Genomic DNA, 20,357 nt, shown 5'->3' with positions numbered 1-20,357 from the left:
CGTAGAAACGACAATCGTTAGATTAAAAGGAAAGCAAATAGTATAACGAAGATGCTCCTAGAAATTTACAAAGAGACGAAAATTTGCCACGTCAGTCGCAGAATCAATAACTTTTTTTTAACTCTTAACGGGCAATAAGGGACCGTCTCTAGAAGACCCAAAGATCAATGGTACTGCAAATCATTTAGGTCTACAGGACGGTCAGTAAGCAAGCGGCTTTTTCTCTGTCAGGTATAAGTACATCCTGGGACCTCAAAGTAGAGGGAAGGCGCAGAATAGACAAAAGACCAAGGAAATTAAGGAAGCCGAATATGAAGCTGCGTTTAGAACTTGGCAGTCAGAACTGTCCACTGAAGCAGACTATTTTTCAACCGTGATCACCGAACATACCTGAGATTTTTAAACATACTTGAAAAAAATTGACAAAGTCAGCCGCCAGTGCTCACTGCGATCTGAAATCCAAAGAAAACGCCGCACACACTTTGCAAACCCGAGTCTAGAAGATGGTAGAACCAAAACAATGAGAAAGGCAGTGGAAAGCTGGTAACACATGCGTATAAAGAAACTTTCCCATATAATCCAAAGACGGTCTGAAAGGGTTTGTTGGCTTTATCGGCGATGGACGATCAAAGTACTCGAAGAAGGAGCGCCTAAGCTAGCTAAAAAGAGTAGTGTGTTCCAACTTTGAAAAAGACACACTGGTGGCGCTGATTCGAATTCAGATATACAGGTAGTGAGGTGATGAACCCAAAGAATGATCCCGGCCAAATTATTCGGTAAGTACTCGCCGTGTCTGCTGTCGGTACATAGTACTGAACGCTGAATATCTGGGCCCAAAGTGAAAAAAGGCTCAAAAAAATAAATGTTAATGAGTGCAAGGCCCACAGTATAAGTTCTATCTTGTCTGGACGGGCTATTAACTTTTCGATAAAGACTGATGCCAAAAGCCAAACATGGGTACGAGAAGCAGGAACTTTTGATTTCGTAGCTCTTTATACAGCTTCAGTCTAGGCAAAAGCTATAAAATCAAGAAAAAATGGGCTATCTAAAAAAGGCAGTGGGTTGTCGTTCTCTAGCATTTTGAACCACCTCGCCTTTGCCACCATGATCGTGAGTACAACGACACTATGCAATATTACAGTCAAGGAACGGCACTCCATAGAAATGAAACTTACCCGAAAGACGGCTCGGGAGAACACCCTCCAGAAGGAAAAAGAAATGGGAATGCACAGCAAAAACTACTGCTTAAGGTGGAAGGTTAACAGCGAAAATCAAAAAGCGGCACGGAAGCATTTTCGGAAAGATAACCTAGCCTAATTCAATTCGTTTTTAGAAAATGACGTTTCCAAGCGTATCTTTATCGAATGAATGACTTATCCATCACATGCAACGATGGCATATTTGGCAATGTGTTCTACACCCTGAAGGACTGCAAACCCTTCAAGGAAAAACGGACGTAATTTTAAAAAAAAAGACTACATGCTTACTTAACGTCAAAGGTATAGTGAGCTGGATTCTTTAGGGTAAAAATAGAACCTTGGCAACAAAACACCCAAAATAGCATATACGTAGAACGATAGCTTCTAGTGCATATGATCCGAACACGGTACCTGAAACGAAATGTATAATACAATGTTCGTCCATTGATTTAGCGTAGGCTCTTTACGCTCATACATGCACTATCTCGTCATAAAAATAAGGGTGGCAAAAATTATAATCATAATATCAGAGTGGCACACAGCAAAACGCCTGGGCTGAAACGGCCTCACGGCAGGACTTTCTATAAACACAAAAAAGATGCACATGCAATGAGACAGTCAGGTGTAGTAATTAATAATTATAGTTACAGAGACAAATAAAAACAATGATTGAGCAAACAGATAGGTGAATAAAAAAACATGTGGTCTGCCAACTCCTAGCATAAGTATTCCCGTTCATTTCATTATGAGACAAAGACTATGTTGAAGCCGTAGTGTGTGCGCACGCGAAACTTGAAAGCCACTACTGGCGAACCGATGACCCATACCTGCCTAGTACCTAACTAACTCGGAACCTACAGCTGGTCCCCATCTCGTTACGCTGGGAAAATGTAAACTGCGTGCATAATTCATAATATTTTTTTGAGTGAGGACTAAGTTTTTGTAGAACCTCACCTTGCATGCGATTTTAATTATTACTAAATACTAGTGCATAACCTTATGCAAAAGTATGTCACTAAATTCTGACAAAGATGGTACCTTTGCACGTGGTCTTTTTTCACAGCTAAAGCAATCTGAACGAATAACTTTTAATATCTGGCTAACGTATTTCAGACAAGCTGAAAGCCGTTAGTTTTTAGCCAATGGATCGGACCAGATGTCGCATAATTCCGAATGCAGGCACACATACTGTATATATGTTGCCCTAATCATAAAAAGTTCTTTTATGTTCAATTTTTGCCAAGATTGTTAGAGGCCATATTCTTTAGGTTTCAATAATTACTTTGGGGGAGTAACTAGCCAAACCAAGTTTGTTACGAAAATCGTGCTCTAATTATCGTCAGTTTTCTAAAGCATAGCGCCAATGTGACCGACATCGTAGCCACTGCCGCACGCAGACCTAACTGGACAATGACAACATTTGTTCTTTGAGGTTCTAAACTGTACTTGCAACTGTATTAACAATACATTCTTTCTGGTCTAATATATGCTTTGCCCTTAAACGAAAAGTTGCTTACTGCTGTAATATCAGAGCGTATGACGTTGAATACAGCAATATATTTTAATCGATACAACAAAGCGATAAAAAATAATTCAACAAGTATGCTTAGATGACTATAAAGCAGAGTGTCCCTCTCATACGGTTTAAACAAATATCAATAGTGGTGAAAACATTCAAGCCAAAGCAATGGCAAAATGTATGCAGTGGCAAAAATAAATGGGCAGTAATCAACAATCTCATTGCTTAATATACGAATCACAACTTCTTTTGGTCTATTTTTGTGTTTCTTTACTGAGAAATAGCTATAAATAGTATTTTTTGTACAAGTAAACGGTAAACTTTTTCACAAGATCATCTCTAGCAGTGAGGCCCATTTTCATGTGGATGACTTCATGTGCATAATAAAATTGTTACATAAGAAACGACGAAAGCCCAATTTATGTTTCACTGTTTCGTTAAAAAATATCACTGTTTCATCTCGAGTTGGAAACATCAATGGGCCACTTTTTCAAGGACGCGGTCGCAAGGACAGTACCCAGTGACGAGTAGTATCAGGGCTAGTCCTTTTTAAGCCTCGAATGGGTGCTGTGAATATTAAAGACATATGATTGTAACGAAACTACTTTATTTGCATATTTCGTGAAATAGTGACATTGTTGCATGAAACATTTCGCTGTTCTGTAATTCTCCATTACAGTTACAAGATTTAATTACCTGGGTCGTGCGATTTAATGCATTTAGACCTCTTTCTTAGGCTTCCTTCAACATCTAAAATTTTTTAAAAAAGCTTAATTCTGCCATTCATCGCGGTGCGCTGGAAGCTTTTCTTATGGTTTAAGCTTATAAGCTTAAATTCAATGTTTTAAAGAAACCTATTCAGCCCGTGGTGTCTGATTGCCGAAGGATATGGCAGGACAACCTAGAGGACAGAAGTCCCTTGTAAAATGTTGTATCAAAAAATTAGTCACCAAATTTGTCTTACATTTCTCCAATGCTGGTGTTCGAACAGTCACTGTTCTAAATAAACGCAACGATAGCTACGTTGTATTCGTTTGCTGGGAAGTTTAATTCCAGCTACTGGTATTAGTTGATGCCGCAAGGATTGAGGAAGGAAAAGTCCATCAAAACAGATAATAAGGCAGACGGCATAAGAGTACCAAACCGACATCTTAGGACTAATCCACACATACTGGCTGATACCTTTGTCTACATATTTGAGAGTTATCGAAATATTTAACGATTTTAATTTTGTAGTCAGTTCAGAAAAACAAAGTCTTTAAATTCGTTCAACGGAAGAGTGAAATTAGGAGAGCAATTGGGAAATGATTCGTAACAACCGTGTACCAATTGCTCCTTTGGAGACGTACCTTAAATTATGTTTCGCAAACACATGCAGTGGGATTCCTAGGTAAACGCCTTTCTTAGAAAAAGCTATGCTGTAACCTCAGAGTTAAAGCACCTGAGTGAGGTTACGAGTGTTTTAGACTCACTACTCGAAATCTATAAGACTACATTCAGACCAGTTTTAAATTAGTGCATTTATCAAAGAGATCGTGAATAGCGAGCAATATATGGCGAGATAATACAAGGTAAATTTGCTAAGAACAAAGTCTGGTAGGGGATGAAAAGACTCAGTACACGATATATAAACAGTGCCACAGCTTTAGACAAGCTCTGATAGCCTCTGAAATGTTGAAGAGCAGAGTTTTTTCAGCCGCGTCAACTATATATTCATCAAAGTTCACGTGAAGGTAAAAAGCAAGAAATTAACAATAATATTATCTGTATAATAATAATATAATCTATATTCTAGTATATAGATTAAGAAATACCTATATGCGTAGGTCTATTATGGATTATATAGAAACAACTGAATTGCCGCTTGCAACAAAACAACATTTAACAAAACAAAATTTGATTTTGGTGTATTAACAAATGTCTCTTGAGCATTTACGAAACACACATTGTAGGTTAAGAAGTGTATTAGTAAAATTTCATCAAGATTAATGCTGCGCAGCTGTAAAAAGTGATCAGAGGGGTTATGCCCAGGTAATATCGACAAGAGTATTTTCAGTAAAGAAGAATTAGAACGGTCGCGGTTTGTCTTTCTTAAATAAATTAACATTTAGAGCACCTCACACACATCTTTAGTACACGCACTGTTTTTAATGTTTTTTTTATATAACAGTCAAGACTTTCCATAATTTGTCTGTTTGAAACGGTTGGGCTCTATCGAAGGCGGTACAACGGCCGGTGCGGTAAATGCCTGTATTAAACTTATTTAGCTAAAATTTTGTAACAAATAGAGTCAACTCCATATGACGATGATAAATGTAGATATTATCTTTCTTTGACACAACAAGTTTACGTAAATGTGCAACCGTTTGTATACCCACTAGGTCTAAGTTGAAGAAAAAAGTAGGAAATCTGTTAGCGCTTGATCGTTCATCCGATGCAGTTATCCTGTGGTAACTTTAGTGCAGCGCCATATTTCGACGCAAAACGTTAAATTGTTCTTCTAGAGCATACCGGCTTGTTGAATCGCAAATTTATAGGAACCCATAATAAATATAGACTTTTACGTTGTTTACTGTACATCAAATCGATGGGTTATGATGCTATTTGATGTTTTTGCTAAATGCGTCTCGAACCATAGGATGTTAGTGTAACTAGTAACTTGTTCTAAATCCTGTTGGTCGCTAACCTTTTAGACATTTATTGTGTTCTCGTGTAATCCGGCTTGTTGCTTAGGTTATTCTTCTCGCCTGCTCTACTAGCTATGACACACTGCGGGTGAATGGAGCACGATAGATCCCAAATATATCGTAGTCGAAATGGAAGTTGCGCGATCGATATCAAACAACTCGTACTTCGATATTTTAACTAAGTTATTGCAAGATTCGGACAGCCGACCCAAATTCCTTAATTTTAAAAGATAAGATGGTAAAAATTTCACTGAGTTCAGTGATGTTCTTTCAACCGAGCCATCCTTTGTAATATATTCCTGATCTTTGCATATACTGACAAAATATGTTACCAGTATGTAAGAGCTGCTGACTTTCAAGATATTTGGGAGAAGAAAATACACATTTTTTCTGCTTCATTTTAAAAAATGTATAAACTAATAAGTTATTTTTCATTGTCGTTAAAAGATTATGGCAATTCGAGATTGTACAATGAGAATTGTTCACAACTTATTCACAGTCCTCATGGTACGACCATGTGATAGTTTCATTTTTTTTTATACATTTAAGCATATGCCTGCACAACGAACGATTGCAAAAGAGCAGAAGAGCGCATGGGCCAGTGTAAAGCTCAACGATGAAGAGAGATCTCGGATGATTGCCGTTAATTGTAAACAGAACTGTCACATTGCTCACATTGCACACAGGAGCTCGAAAGTATACTGTCCGTTTTAATTACGAAAGTACTCATCCGGAACTTTGATAAGGTTCTAACACCTATTATACCTAAAAAAGATAGCTTATATAATTAGTGCCAAAGAAAAATAAAGTAACCAAACCAGAGAAATAACTGAGCATAGATATTCAAGAATAATTAGACAACGATCTTTACTACAAGACCTCTGCCGGAAGATTGCTCAGCATAAGGAAAAACCTGCTCACATGTCCTATTAGCACATCGAACGCCTGATTAAGATAGCACAGTGACGCCCGACTTGTTTTACCTTTTTTTGTCTAAGATACTTTTATTCAAATTAGTAAACAATTCTGTACGTCCGTTATATTTGTTTTAGTGCACCTTTGCGCCACTGCTAGTTATTATCGGTTTATAAATATTTAGCAACGAATACGGCTTCCAGCCTGCCTGCCGTATTAAGCTCATTAATATAAAAAGTGTCTTAACTAAAACAAACTATATGGACGTCTGCGGAATTAATGTATTTATCAAAAGACCGCGCTAGACTTGACGTGCTAAGAAATAAGAGTATGATTTTAATGAGCAGAAATACATATATCTCAAAAATATAGTTTATTATTCATATTCCAACGCATTGAAAAAATATTTATATAAAAATATATTAGACCAAAAAGAACTGGAAAGGCACCCGTGGCCGAATTAAGCAGTAAGCAATGAACTTAATAAAAAAAAAAAGGTGTGATATGATAACAATCATACCGATCTTGTTTCATTGCCTCATGATCTTTTTAACAATAAAAAAGTTTGGAAAACCATTAAATCGGGAGCCGGATGATATGCTCTTTTGTAGTTGCCATAACATTTTGCAGATATCCACTTTTATCATTGCATTTTTTATACAGTAAAACTTGAACGGCCATATAGTGTATAGGGGGACATCTTCGTTGTAATTCAGTACCTATCAACGACTACCTATCTATTCTATATGTCGATCTATATCCATTGATATACTATATTACAAAGGCCGAGACTGTCGTCTGGTTGTTCATCAATGTGTCAATCAACCCGAAGGGTAGTTTATTTTTTATGATTGTGCTGATTTTTATGCACTGATAAAATTTAAAACTGGGATGGATTGCACTTGCGATCGAGTCGACTATATAAGTTTTTTTATTTTGAGGGGGGGGGGGGGGATTTAGAGCATGATGCTAATTTGGGAAAGTTAACGCGTTTTTAACACTCTTTTCGATAACTATTGGAAATGAGTAAAATATTTATGTTGGAGAGCTGTTTGCTTTTCAAACACTCTTCGAACGGTTCAGTCTACCAGACATCAAGGAGTTAATGAGGCATGAACCATCTCAAGATATAGTCCTTAACCTTTGATTAAACGAATACTTTTTCGTGGGTAGTTTTCCCTTAGGACATAATGCTAGTCTGAAGAATATGCGAGATAGTTCGTATTATGGATGGATAATCTCTCTCTAGTAGAAACAACACAGTGACAACAAGGTAAAACTAAATGTTTGAACCGAGTTTTCTCTCCAACGGCGTGAGTATTATAAAAGGAAAATGATCTAAAATTTAGCTAAACTTTACCTAGTGGACATACAATCTATACACCAAACCCAACAATGCCGTCTTATTAACAATATAAGACTGGATTACCATGAGATTTGGGTTGCCCGAAGCAGCTCCAACAGCTGCAATGTTTTTCTTCTCAAAAAGGAAGACAAGAACAATAAAAGCCTAAAAAATTAAGAGATTGGATAGACGTCCTCTCAACTGAAGACGTTGTACATGACACGCGTACAGACTCATCTACTTGTGTCCATTCACAAACAAAAAGACGTAAGATGGTCGTAGACTAATGCATACTATTATATACCAAACACAGGTTGGATGCTTATATATATATTTTGTCGAATAGGTAGTTACTGAATTACCCGAACGGTAAACGTAATGGGTTACTGGAAAATTTGCGATTTTTTGTGCAATACTTGACAATATCTGAAAAGCTTATATTAAAAAGCCCCCTGTTTTCAAGTTCTACAATACATAATTCACTTTTAGGCAAATTTTTGATTTTCACATTTTCACTATTGAAATGGTGATTTTGGCCGAAAAGATTGACAAATGATAAAAAAAAAATTAGGTCGATTTACAAATCGGGAAACTGATTAGTTGAAATTGGGAAACAGAATCAAGGCGATAGGATATCGATATTACAACAATGTTCTAACTGAAGAGCGGGAGTAATTATAGCCGTGCGGAATCTTCGCTAGGCTGGTGTCACTTTAACCTCACATGTATAAGTAGAATAAAATTTATTTTATATTTATATTGGTAATTCGGTAGTCAAGCTCAGTTATTTTCAGAGGCATTTATTGTACATTACTGGGGTAATTTGATAAGAACGTGAAATCAGCGGAGTCACTAATCATTAGAAAGGTACTAGGATAATTGCACTAAAGCTACAAAGCCATTGACACAAGGGGAAAGGTTGAGTAAGTCAACTTATTTACTGTAAAGTACCGAATAGGTTGGCCGATCACATACAAAACCGTAACACATGTTAGTATTCGCGTAACCCCGACTGAATTAGTTAATATGATAAGAGAAAGATGACATACATATAAAAGGGTAACGTATTAGTTGCATTATAATAACTGAAACGAGACAACTGTTGGCGTATACACATGACTAAGTGTGCCTTAAAATAGGCGTGAAATTATCAAATCATATTGAATCAATCAACGGCAAAAGATGTACGGGGCAAAGCCTGTGGGGTTCGTTTAGTTTTTATTACATGATACAATCAGTAGACTGAATAAGGGTACTCATTACTGAACGACGAGTGTGTCTTGTCCACCATATGTTAAACCATGTAAAGACGCTTTAGCGAATTTCGTAGAAAGAGTGAGCATGTGCGGGTACTTTAAGTACTAATAAAGCATAATCATCCAAGTTTAAAGACTTAGCGTTTAAAATGCACATTAATGATTTTACGACGTTAGCATGTATCTCACTAATATACCACAGGAGGTGCATTCGAAACAGGTTTTCATAAGAGCATTACTGGTACCGATTTTACATGGACTGCCAGCAATATAGTGGTTTCGAGCAAGAAGCCAAATCAGTAACATATTGCTATTTATCATGATGATCTTAGCTATCTAAAATACTATCACGTGTAAAACAGCTAGGAAAGTGAGATAGAAACATTGAAAGGAATACCATCTTTGTTAGCGTTAACCAGACATTGTCTGGTTTGCATCTTAGTCAAAAAGTGCAATCAAACAAGACAAATGAAAGGTCGATAATAGCTTTCGATTGATCTCAACTAGAGCCTTTTAGGTTAGACAGCAGATATAATTCTATCGTGTGTACTGCAGTGCTGTTGCTAGTGAACCGAAGCGAGAAAGGCGCTGCCAACTTTGCACACTTCAACGCTTGCTCCGAACGGCCGTCATCGTGCGAGCCAGCGAATCCATGGGCGGGCCGACAAGCTCATTGAGGACGCCGTCTATTGGCCAAGAGAAAGTGACGTCACATATTAGGGGAGGATATAAAGGTCTGGCTGAACACACACTTGTGGATCAGTGCTCGCTCAGACTCGACCGGATTCATAGAGACTCGTGCGTCATTGTCGGCTTGAGGGAGAGCTCTAACGGGACCATTTTCAGGGGAGTTGCACGCGGGGCAATCCACAGCTGCACCGACTGCAAGTGACCCGCGCGTCACCAGCTGTTGGTAAGTGCAGTGTTCAACTCGTTATTTATTACGTGTTTTCAGATCGTAACGTGACACGCGTTACTGTGGTACAAAACTTGTACACATATACAAACAGTCTTCAAAAATAGATTATTCCCTGGCAGTCAGTTTTATCTGCCCATATAAACCAGTGGAATAAATCCAAGGCACAAACCAAGCGCGAAAACCTTCATTATAGTTAAGCATGAACCATAAAAGTAGGAAGCTTTATTTGCGCCTGAGTATTTCGAATCAATAACGTCCGTCCAGCAAAACGCTAAAGTTGTTTTTTCTCTCTGTATTCGTACGGGTAAAAACCAGTTGTTCGCTCCCGCTTAAAGGCCACATGCGTTGCACAAGTTGTCCAAAAATTACGAAGAAATTCAAAGACGAAATCTCACAACTTTTGCCTCCATTAAGTGCCAAATGTTATTGATAGAGACCATTTCGAATATGTTTTACATCTCTTGTATATTAGGTCAGCAATTTCTTAAATGGACAAAACCGTACATGAATGTATTCCTTTCTTTAATAAGCAGTTTTACTTAAAATTGATTTAAATAACGGTAGAGAAACAACGAGTAATAGACATGCAACAAATGCACAAAAAATAACTTTTTTTTACAATAAAAAGTAATCAAAGCAAGCTTTGTATTACTTGTTTACTACTTGTTGTATTACTTGTTAGCTTTGTTTGATTGTATTACGGTAGTCCTTCATTATTACGAATTAGTATTAGCTTTGAATTTACCTTTTTCATGATTTATCATGATTTTTTGTGGAGAATGGATCTGTATGGTGCATGCATTCACGTAAGTCAGTTAAAAAAATTAGTTATCAGGTGGCTAACGCAGCTTCCATTGGTCATCGCGGCGTTGGAACGGGCAACCAAGTAAACAAATGCAAGCAATGGGATGTATATTGTGGGCAAACTATATGTATATATATATATTAGATAACTTCTACATTTATGTATCAAACAAATTTCATGAAGTTGTCAAGAACAGAAACCACTGACTGTCGAAGCTTCGCTAAGAACCCACTGCTTGTTTTGGGTATAGAATGAGTCAGCTATATTGTGGGTAGATGTGTAATGGAATTTATGCTGGTCAACATGAATGAGCAACGGGCTAAACTGGCGCACATGAACTCATATAAGCTTTTTAGTAAATTAATAAATTGGGTTGCCTACTTCGAATCATAATATAGCACCAATGCATGCATCTATTACGTATGCTTGACTGATAAACTTTGAACTTTCTAACCATGTTTTAACAACCTTGTGGGTAGGAATGATCCTGTAAAAACAAAGGCTAGAAAGTAACATGAGTTTCGCAAACATTTTTGACACTGTAAGTCTAGTGATGCGTTTTAGATAATAAAGCAGTACATTCTTGATTTAATAAATCTAGAAGAGCCACTTTTCGAAATCAACAAAGCGCATTTCAGCAATAAAAAATGTTGAGATTGACAAGTTACACATTTGACCGGAGAATTTTAGCAAGGATCTGTTGAGGTATTATCTAATATTGACGTAGTTTTGTAGAATTTGTTTTGGTACGCATACAAAACCTATTGTTTGAATGAGCCGGTACACTAGTGACAACTGTTATTGTTAACCCGATCAGACTACTTACGTTCAAGTTCTTCCGTCGATAACATTTTCTTGTAAGAAATTAGCCCGAGATGAGTAATAGCAGTTTCATATAAAGCCAATTTCCTACTTGCACTCAGTCGTTGAGGGATCGATAAATAAGTCTTTCGATTTCATAAACGATGTAAATACGCCGTTTATCGACTATTTTTGCTCATATCCAATCCATCCAATTTATGTAATTTCCCTTCAATTTTACATAATTCTTAGCTTTCTCCCATTTTGCACTCGCGTTGTCGGGTAGCCAAGCCTTTTCACCTGAAGCATACAACACGTCTATATATATATATTAGTGCAAATATTTTTATGAAGTATATTTGCGTAGTTTTTATTTGAAACATGTGCCGTAGGCTTGTGTACCTCGCTATAGGGAATTATAAAGGATTACTATAATGCTATCAATTTATATTCAATATATAAAATATTAATAATAATTATTAATAATAAACATTAAAAATATAATAAATAACTCATTTAATTTATAATATTAACTTAGACATAGCGGTGTCGATATAAGTAAACCTTTACTCTCATTAGCATTGGAAACTTATAGCACCAATATTTCTACTGAACGACTATTTTCCATAACGCTAGATAATTACATACGTACGTCTTACGGTATATTTTATATGGATATTTTGTACCGGTAATTATATTTTCGTAAATCTTCCGGCAATGATCACCGGGGTTTTCTTTTTTCTCGGCTTATATTCTAGAATAATTTATTTTCTTTTTTGCTCCTTCAAATGCAAAAATATGGCTTAAATCCAGAGGCGACTTACATTGCAGCCATTTTAGATATATAATTTTATACAGCATCAGTGAATACCTTTACTAACCAATTACGTTACAAACCATGAGCGTACAGATAGCTTCTTTGTCTATCACAATTGCACTTTGTCACTCATAAATGCTTTATTGGATCGGAAGGGTGATTGGACTGGGTCGTAAAAAACAATTTTTTTAATTACAGATGAAACTTAACTAGCAGTGATAATTCAAAAGTCGGTTTCTTCAGTTTGTAAGTATCAACCAATAAGAACCAATTTAGATTGTTTAGATTCTATGGTCGTTTGATCAAGAAGTTTGCCTTCCATCAAGTAGCACAAAATGATGTGAAAGCTAAAAATAATTAGGAGATAGTATCGATGATGGAAAAGCTTATAAAGCTTTATTTACTCCGAAAATAATCGCCAGCTATATCTTTGTATTGAATCCAGTGATTCTTCGGCCGAAATCTCAGATGAATAAGAAAAACATTTTTAAATTCATTTGGAAAACTGCACAAAACGTAAATAACTGGTATAAATATAATATACAAACATTAATTATTTATGACACTGATTATGAAAAGTCGTATAAATGATAATAAACTCTCCGTAAGTGGTGTAGAATCGCTGACTGTATTTCCTTTGTCGATATGGTTCGCCTATGTGTGGTTTTCGAATGGAATTAAATTTTCTTCTAATGTCTATGGCGATATTGATGCAACATATCAACTACATTAAATTTGAAAACCATGTTTAAGATGCTGAAAAGTATCCATTCGTTAACGATCCCTATTCATAAATATCATGCTTTACCTATTCCTTCGTTTCGTCTCATAAAGCAGTTATAAATAGATATCGCTAACAGGAGGGTCTCTCAGTTTCTAGTTGTGTCGAGGCAAACAGCCAAACCCTGCGAACCTCAGCAGCAATCTATGCTGAAAACTTGAGTAGCCAGGCGCTTTCTGTATTGCTGTGTACGCTATAATAGCTAAAAACGACCATATCCACGTATTAGAATATGAACATTATTCGACAAAATGGGTAAACTGTGTAAAAAGTTAGCAACGCTGATCAGCCCTGGCCTAAGGCAATTACAGTGTCAAATTAATTACAGTGATTAATCAATATTACTATAGCAATATATTAAGCATATTGTATAATAATAATAGTAGTAATAAAATGTTCTTTGCGCAGGAGTAACTGCTAATCCCCTTTCAAGAATCAGTTTTTTATGTTAACTTTTTCGTATCTTCGCCAAGTCTCTTGTTTACGTCTACACATAGCGCTAATAAACTTAAGCCGTCTAGTGTAAAGATGATTCTCAGGACGGTTTTCAATTACTTTGAATTGTTAAAGGCCAGTTCGGTTGAAATGTTGAACCGTTACAGTTAGTTAAATTAAAAAAAAAACACGTGTTTTAAACAAAAGTTTAGAAATTCAATACAGCACGCAACATTCTATACAAATCGCTACTGGTGACGTTCCATTAGATTGGTGTTACAAGGGTAGTATTGCTCCTCCAAGGTAATGCAAAACCTAACTTTTGTAGTTCATTCTGGTAATTGCGCTTGGCGGCAGAAATAGATTTATAATACATTGAGGTCAGCAATAACATCTAACTATGAAAACGAGGTTATTATATGAGAATTGTACATTTAAGATAGTAATCTCTAACGCCTTTCATAGTATTTTTCACTAGAAAAAAAAATATAATTAACCAGGGAACGCTAGCCATTCATTAAAAAAAGTGAGTAACGTGTAAGCCAAAACTAATGAAGCAACGCCTGAGCGCAATGCATAACTATAGATTATAGGCACCCGCTTTTGAAAAGTATCCCATAGTTATCAACAAAAAAATCAAAGACTTTATTAGGCGCATGAATCCTAAATGATATTACAAGAGTAATAATAGAAATAGGAATTTGGGTATTTTTCCAAAACCAAGTTTTTGTAACACTGTGAAGGTAACCCAACACGAAAATAGCAATTTTCGGTTTCCATGAAAGATGATGTTTTCTCTGTTTGCTGAAAACGTTTACGAAAGAGTATGTTGTTATAATCATTCAAAGCTGCATTACACTTGTGTACTAAAAACAGAGCTTAGAAATATTAAGTAGTAGTACCACGTCAACATGTAACACAATGTCACTGACATAAGCCTTAAACCTACGAAACAGCGGTAAACATTAATTGTTAAACTAAAAAGCCAATTTCGTGATTCTTATAAACCGCATATAATCGAAACTGAAAATTTAGTGATCTACGGACCGATCTAAAGTTCGCCTCGGAAACACAGTAGCGATGACGATTCTTTAAGATTCTTACTTAGATTAGCATTAGTCTTTTATGTATTTCCACAGTTTAGTAGGACTGAAAAGAATTGGTAAAAATCTGCCATCTTTTTATACAAAAGAATGAAATAAGCGAAGCTAAAAGCTTATCATAGTTTGTCAGATGTGAAAAATTTTGGAAGAATATTCGAAAAGCTAGAGGTTATCAAAAATTAATTTGAACTTCTCAAACATTGAATTTTTTCTGTTATCTATCCAGTATTTAAAATTTCCTTCGTATGGACTACATACGCAACCTTTCTGACGTATAGAGCATATTCGACTTTTCCGACGTGATTTCACAAGGGAAAATCGACTTGACACAACAATTATGACCGGCTCTTGTGTTTTTAAATAAGGTAATTTCCTTTAAGTAAATCTTCCTAAATTTTAAAAATCGTCAGTGGTAGAACGCTGTGCTGACCACCTGGCTGAGTTTCGTCTTAGTAATGCGGACTCAATGATACTCAACAGCTATTACAAAATATCCTGACAGCATGAGTATCAGAACCAAAGAACGTTTTTCAAGGTTAAAAATGCATGAAATATAAATAAGAAATTTTTTATTTAACACAAATAATTTCTCTTAACATGTATAAATAACTTTGCTATTGTAGCTCTCGAAATACGGAAATGCGGCATTTCTGATGTAGTCCTTTGCGATGAAACGATCTCTGTGATCGTCAAGGCATCTTGTACATTTAACGATAGACGATAGTTGGGGAGTGCGGGAGCGGAGTGAGTGAACAAACCCAGGATTCCCACCGGAAATTTGTGCCCAGGCGTTGTCTTGCAGAAGAGTAATGCCTTTTCTTGCTAAGTGGCTAGGGCATTTTTCGCGCAGCGTAGCTATAACTTTTTTTGAGCTGCACAGAGTAAATACTTTCTGCAAAGTTTTAATCAAGATTCAGAAATTCACAGTAAACGATGCTCTTCTTATCCGCCAGCTACATAGTATGTCCACAAGATTTTGTAACCAGAAAATCGATTCTTTTCTGGAGTGACTCTCAATCAAGGCAAATTTACGTATGCAGTTAATACTGCTGAGAGCCTCTTGGCAATGAAAAAGTCTGAAGACGAAAAAACGCTTTCTTTGTATGACTCTGTGTATTTGAATGTTTTATAAATTAATCTACACAAATGTGTACCTCAACCGGCAAAAAAAAATTTGCTTTTAATTTCCAAGTTGCGTCAGCCTATTTGTCGGGTCAATGTTTTCGGAATAAAATTGCTTGTGTGGGATGAGTGACACAATTATTGCGATAAACAATACCATTAATTAACAACAGATCTTCAATTTCCCTTGACGCAATTCAATAAAGATAAACCATGAAGGTTTATCTTTATTGAATTGCGTGATTGACTCAGGTAATATCTAGATTGTATATCCAAAAGCAAGCACGAGTTGAACGAGTTTTAAGACACTCCAGAATGTTATAGCTATAAGCACTATTATTTACTTACTACAATATGCACATTCGTAGGGAATTTATCATTTTCAGGAGGTTCAAATTTTTCGAAAAGTAAACACATTATTAATATATAAACCATCTAGATAAAATCAAATTGTGCAGATATACTATATTCATGCAGTTAAATTACCTCACGCTAACGCGGAATACTTTAGCAAATTTGTCCTCTTTTTGCAAGATAAATTGATCAAATAAAAAAATAGATTCGAATACTTTCGTGTCCTTTATCTGGATAGTCGAGACTTAGACTGTATCACATAGTCGTGATGCCGTTGATTTCTTACTTGCAAAGTCAGGCTTTTCCATCTAATAAGTCATCTATTGTGGGAGACACAAACATGAATTCTAAAAATTGCAATGATTTTTTTTTTGATATGATGCAGGCTATGACTCGTCAACTGGACATGAATTGTTTATGTTTTGGCTTAGTTCCTTTTTTGTAAGCTTGAAAAATTAAGCCTTAAGGCACTCTCGAAGTACGTCATGTTCATAAAATCCACAATATTTTGCTAAGATAAATTCTGACACCATACGCTTGACTTCTCTGAAATAAAGGTGGAATCAGAAATTGCTGCACTTTACAGTTACAAGTAGACAAGCAATGCCCCTGATGATTACAAGCTGTCATCTTATGCCAATAATGAATACGTGCTTAAATTGGCCTTAATCGAAGACAGATGCTTCAGAATGGAGAAGTATAAAGATTTAAAGAAAATCGTCTACCTGTTCTACTTGGGTTTCACGTGTACCAGCCCTTCTGCGTGCCCTTCCTTTTGCTGTATAACACATGAAATGTGAAAAATGAATGAGGTTTGGAAGAATCTTGTCACTGTCGCAACTGCCATTGCCATCCCTTGTTTCTATTTACCCTAGATCAGGCTATAGAAAACGAAATTACTCGAGCTAATTTGAGCTAACTCTAGGAAACGAGTAGGTCGGCCACATCGTTGATAACACTCGATGTAAAAAAGCCATTATCTGTTGTTGTCAGAGACTCCTACAAACAAATGTCATCGATTGCCTCAGCTGCGGGTCATCAACTTCCAGTAGAAGAGCCTGGTACTTAAAAGCGTGGTTCATTTTATAATTTCCTGTAGCCATTAAAATTGACCTAAATCTAAAGCAGGCAGCTACTGGTATTTTTTTAGTTTTTTTTTTTTCCCGTTGTAACTTAATTTTTATATTGCTTCTAAAAAAGGAACGATCTACGAAATGGAAAGCATGCTGGCAAATTTCTCATGTAAAATATGTGACTGAATTCTAAGTGTTGCAGTAGAAAATTGCGAAGTAAGTTACTGTTACTGGCCAAGTCCCGCATCAGCAACGATAGTAGCAGGTCGGCAATCAAAGCATTTGCGCATATTTGTATTGTAGATGTACGCACCGAGGCTTCACAGCCCCTCACTTACATTTAGCTACTATACCATGCATGTAATCCATTTTTCCAGAATTGTTATTGAAATCGATTAAGGCGAAATCAAGCGAAGCAAATCGATTTTTTTTTCTGTGAAACGTTCTCCACGTTTGCTGTTTGTTCAAGTTCAGATTTATCTAAAAATATCAAGTGCTTTAATAAAAATTAGAGGCCCTGCACTTGACAGTAGTGGTGGTCATGGTTTTACGTACCACAAACTTAACTTGGTCCCGTATGACCACACAGGATTCGCAAGCAAGAGGATAGTTTTTAATCGTTCTAAGATTGATCATTACAAAACTTGTTAAAAGTTAATTTTCAAAAAAAAAATAATAAACACGGTTCCAGCTAATAAGAAAAAGTGCGTGATCATAATGATGATAGGAATGCAAGAGGAGGTGCACGAACAACGATCAACAAATGTATTTTGATACTCCCAACACCAGCAATAAAGACCGAAGACCATCTATGCCTTTTTGCGTTTATTATTGCAAGTAAAGCCATCATCGCTGACAGCATTGATAATGTTCAGTTATTGTAGTTGTCGTTGCCTTATTTGTCACCCCTTTCTGTCTCTATTCAGTAACCCTCTTTCTCTATTAGCTGATTTGGGAGGACTACTCAAGTGTCTATTTGATAAACATGTAAAGCAGATCCGGGAAGTCGCGGCTAGAAATTAAAAGCGAACTAAATCTATTGACAATTCACAGCACATCACCCAACACGTATATACCAGCTATTACTATAATTACTAGATAGATGGACGATGATCTCATCTTACTCTCTCTTGCCTTTCTTTAGGTCCTCCTTTTGCCTTGCTAACTTCTCTGCACTTCCCCGTTAGCATCTTCTCCACCAACTTCTTATTTTCTATATTCCACTTCTCGTTTGCGGTAGAACAAAGAGACCCACCAGGTTGAAAAAAAGTTTGGAATAACAAGTATCATCGTGGCCTCTTTCGCCTTTGATTTACGTAGACTTTGTTTTCTATTGACAACTAAATGATAGAAAATGCACGAACCCGTCGCGTTTAAGTAACACCACGTTTTTCTTTTGCGTTACTTAACGTATTGACAAAATATGTATATTAATTAGGGTAGGTGTCACGAACACGATATCAAGTTGTGGTAGTTCGTAGGATAAATTAAGGATATGAAGCAAAAACAGTTTTTATTGTTTGTTTGGACAGGTTGAAACTCCTTGGAGAAAACACTCAGAAGCAAGCAATGTCGATGGGGATCCTATTTAAATACACAAAAAGCAGGAGACAGAGAATGTAATGTTAGTCAGCCGTGAAAGTCGTCAAACGTGATTTTCGTCTAATATTTTACCGTAGTTTTGGTAATCGAATTAAAAAAACTCCGTGTACTCAAATAGATATTGTTATATACGGTTTAGATTCTCTCTTTAATTCTTTAATCCAAAGGCACTAAAGCCTTTCATATCTTACATCCTTTTATTTTGTTTTGCAATTAAACTGCCCGCAGCATATTGTAATTGGATACCCTTAGCATTTACGATCTTTTTAAAGCAATCATTATTTTTATTAGATATGTAGATATTCATTTAAGGTATAGAACTTCGCGCTAAAACGAATAACCATTAAAATACTCCTCTTGCGTTCTAAAATGTCAGAATAAAGAACTAGAAGACGTATAAAAGTTGATTAAAAATGAGAAATGCTTCAATATGTTATACGACATTAAATTTTACTTTTTTCGAATAATATGTATTTATCGCAGTGCTTTCTCTGGTATTTGTCTGTTGTTTGCTTAGTGCATCGAGTCAATAATTTTAAGCAATACACATTTGCCTTTAGTTTTTTTACACCTGTTTTTATTACAAATAATAAAATAACGGTATAAAATTTTCAACTATGATTGCTTGGTTACAGCTAGAAACAGAGTTACGCTAGCTTTTTTAAGCTATTGTTGATATACTCTCACAGACACCAATACAAACGTTGCTGATAAATGTTCCTAACACATACTTAATTTAGTAGATATCGAAGCAGCTTCTAAATTAGCGAAATCAGTTCTCACAAGTAAGTTCTTTTAATATTGTGGAAAATAGCATTGTTTTAATAAAACGTTACGCCTGAAAGTATACTGAAAAACTCTAAGTTTGCTAACTTGGTTTAAAAATGTTGGCCATTTAAAAACGTGCGATTCTGAACGAAACAGTGTAACGTGCAGTAGAAATTTGAGATATATTTTCATTATAATAATAATTTATTCGCGTACCTGATACTAGATAAGGACATTTTAGATGCAGTTGTCAGCTCTAGCAGGGTAGGCTTAACAGTGTAAGAAAATGACTTAAAATAGCTGTTTCCTACTCAGTTCCAATCTGCTAATGAGCATTTACGTGTGAAAGATAATTATATATGAAAATTTTATATTGAATTGTAGGAAAGATATTAGCCTTTTTTTTTGCTAGATAGCTTTAAGGTTACGAACCCCCCACTATCAAAAACTAAGAATGCTACAACAAACGATTGAAAAAAATCGAGTGCAACTTACAAACAGAGGAGACAACATTCCATCATAACAATGCATGACCGCATATAGCTTTAGCTATCCGGCAAAGATTGAGAGAATTTAGATGGAAAATCCTAGCGCATCCGCCGTGCGGCCTAGATCTTGCACCATAAAACTTTTATCTTGTTCGGTCTTTGCAGAACTTTTTTAATTATGTCAGCTTAGTTTTAATGAAGGGACGCAAATATCACTTGTTGCAATTTTTCACTCTGAAATCACAGATGTTCAACAATAATAAGATTATGGTGTTAGCAGAAATATGGGAAAAGATTGTCATTCAAATGACGCCTATTTCATTCAGTAATATTATTTTAAATATTAAAAATATTTTATTTATACATAT

At 35.9% G+C, this 20,357-nt stretch overlaps 1 protein-coding gene across 2 annotated transcripts in view; it reads left to right on the top strand.

The window, feature by feature from the left end:
- Nucleotides 1–9,488: 9,488 nt before the first annotated feature.
- The window catches only part of LOC111265999 (uncharacterized), a 67,359-nt gene continuing 56,490 nt past the window's right edge, over nucleotides 9,489–20,357 (top strand). For both annotated transcript variants that reach the window (XM_086970749.1, XM_086970750.1), the window contains exon 1: nucleotides 9,489–9,834. The gene's annotated coding sequence lies outside the window, so the exon portion shown is untranslated. The remainder of the gene's footprint in view (nucleotides 9,835–20,357) is intronic.

The sequence above is a fragment of the Varroa jacobsoni genome, unplaced genomic scaffold (assembly GCF_002532875.2).
Source record: "Varroa jacobsoni isolate VJ856 unplaced genomic scaffold, vjacob_1.0 scaffold_1039, whole genome shotgun sequence".
NCBI lineage: Eukaryota > Metazoa > Arthropoda > Arachnida > Mesostigmata > Varroidae > Varroa > Varroa jacobsoni.
Note: the sequence above shows the minus strand (reverse complement) of the source record. Positions and strands in the feature narration are given on the sequence as shown.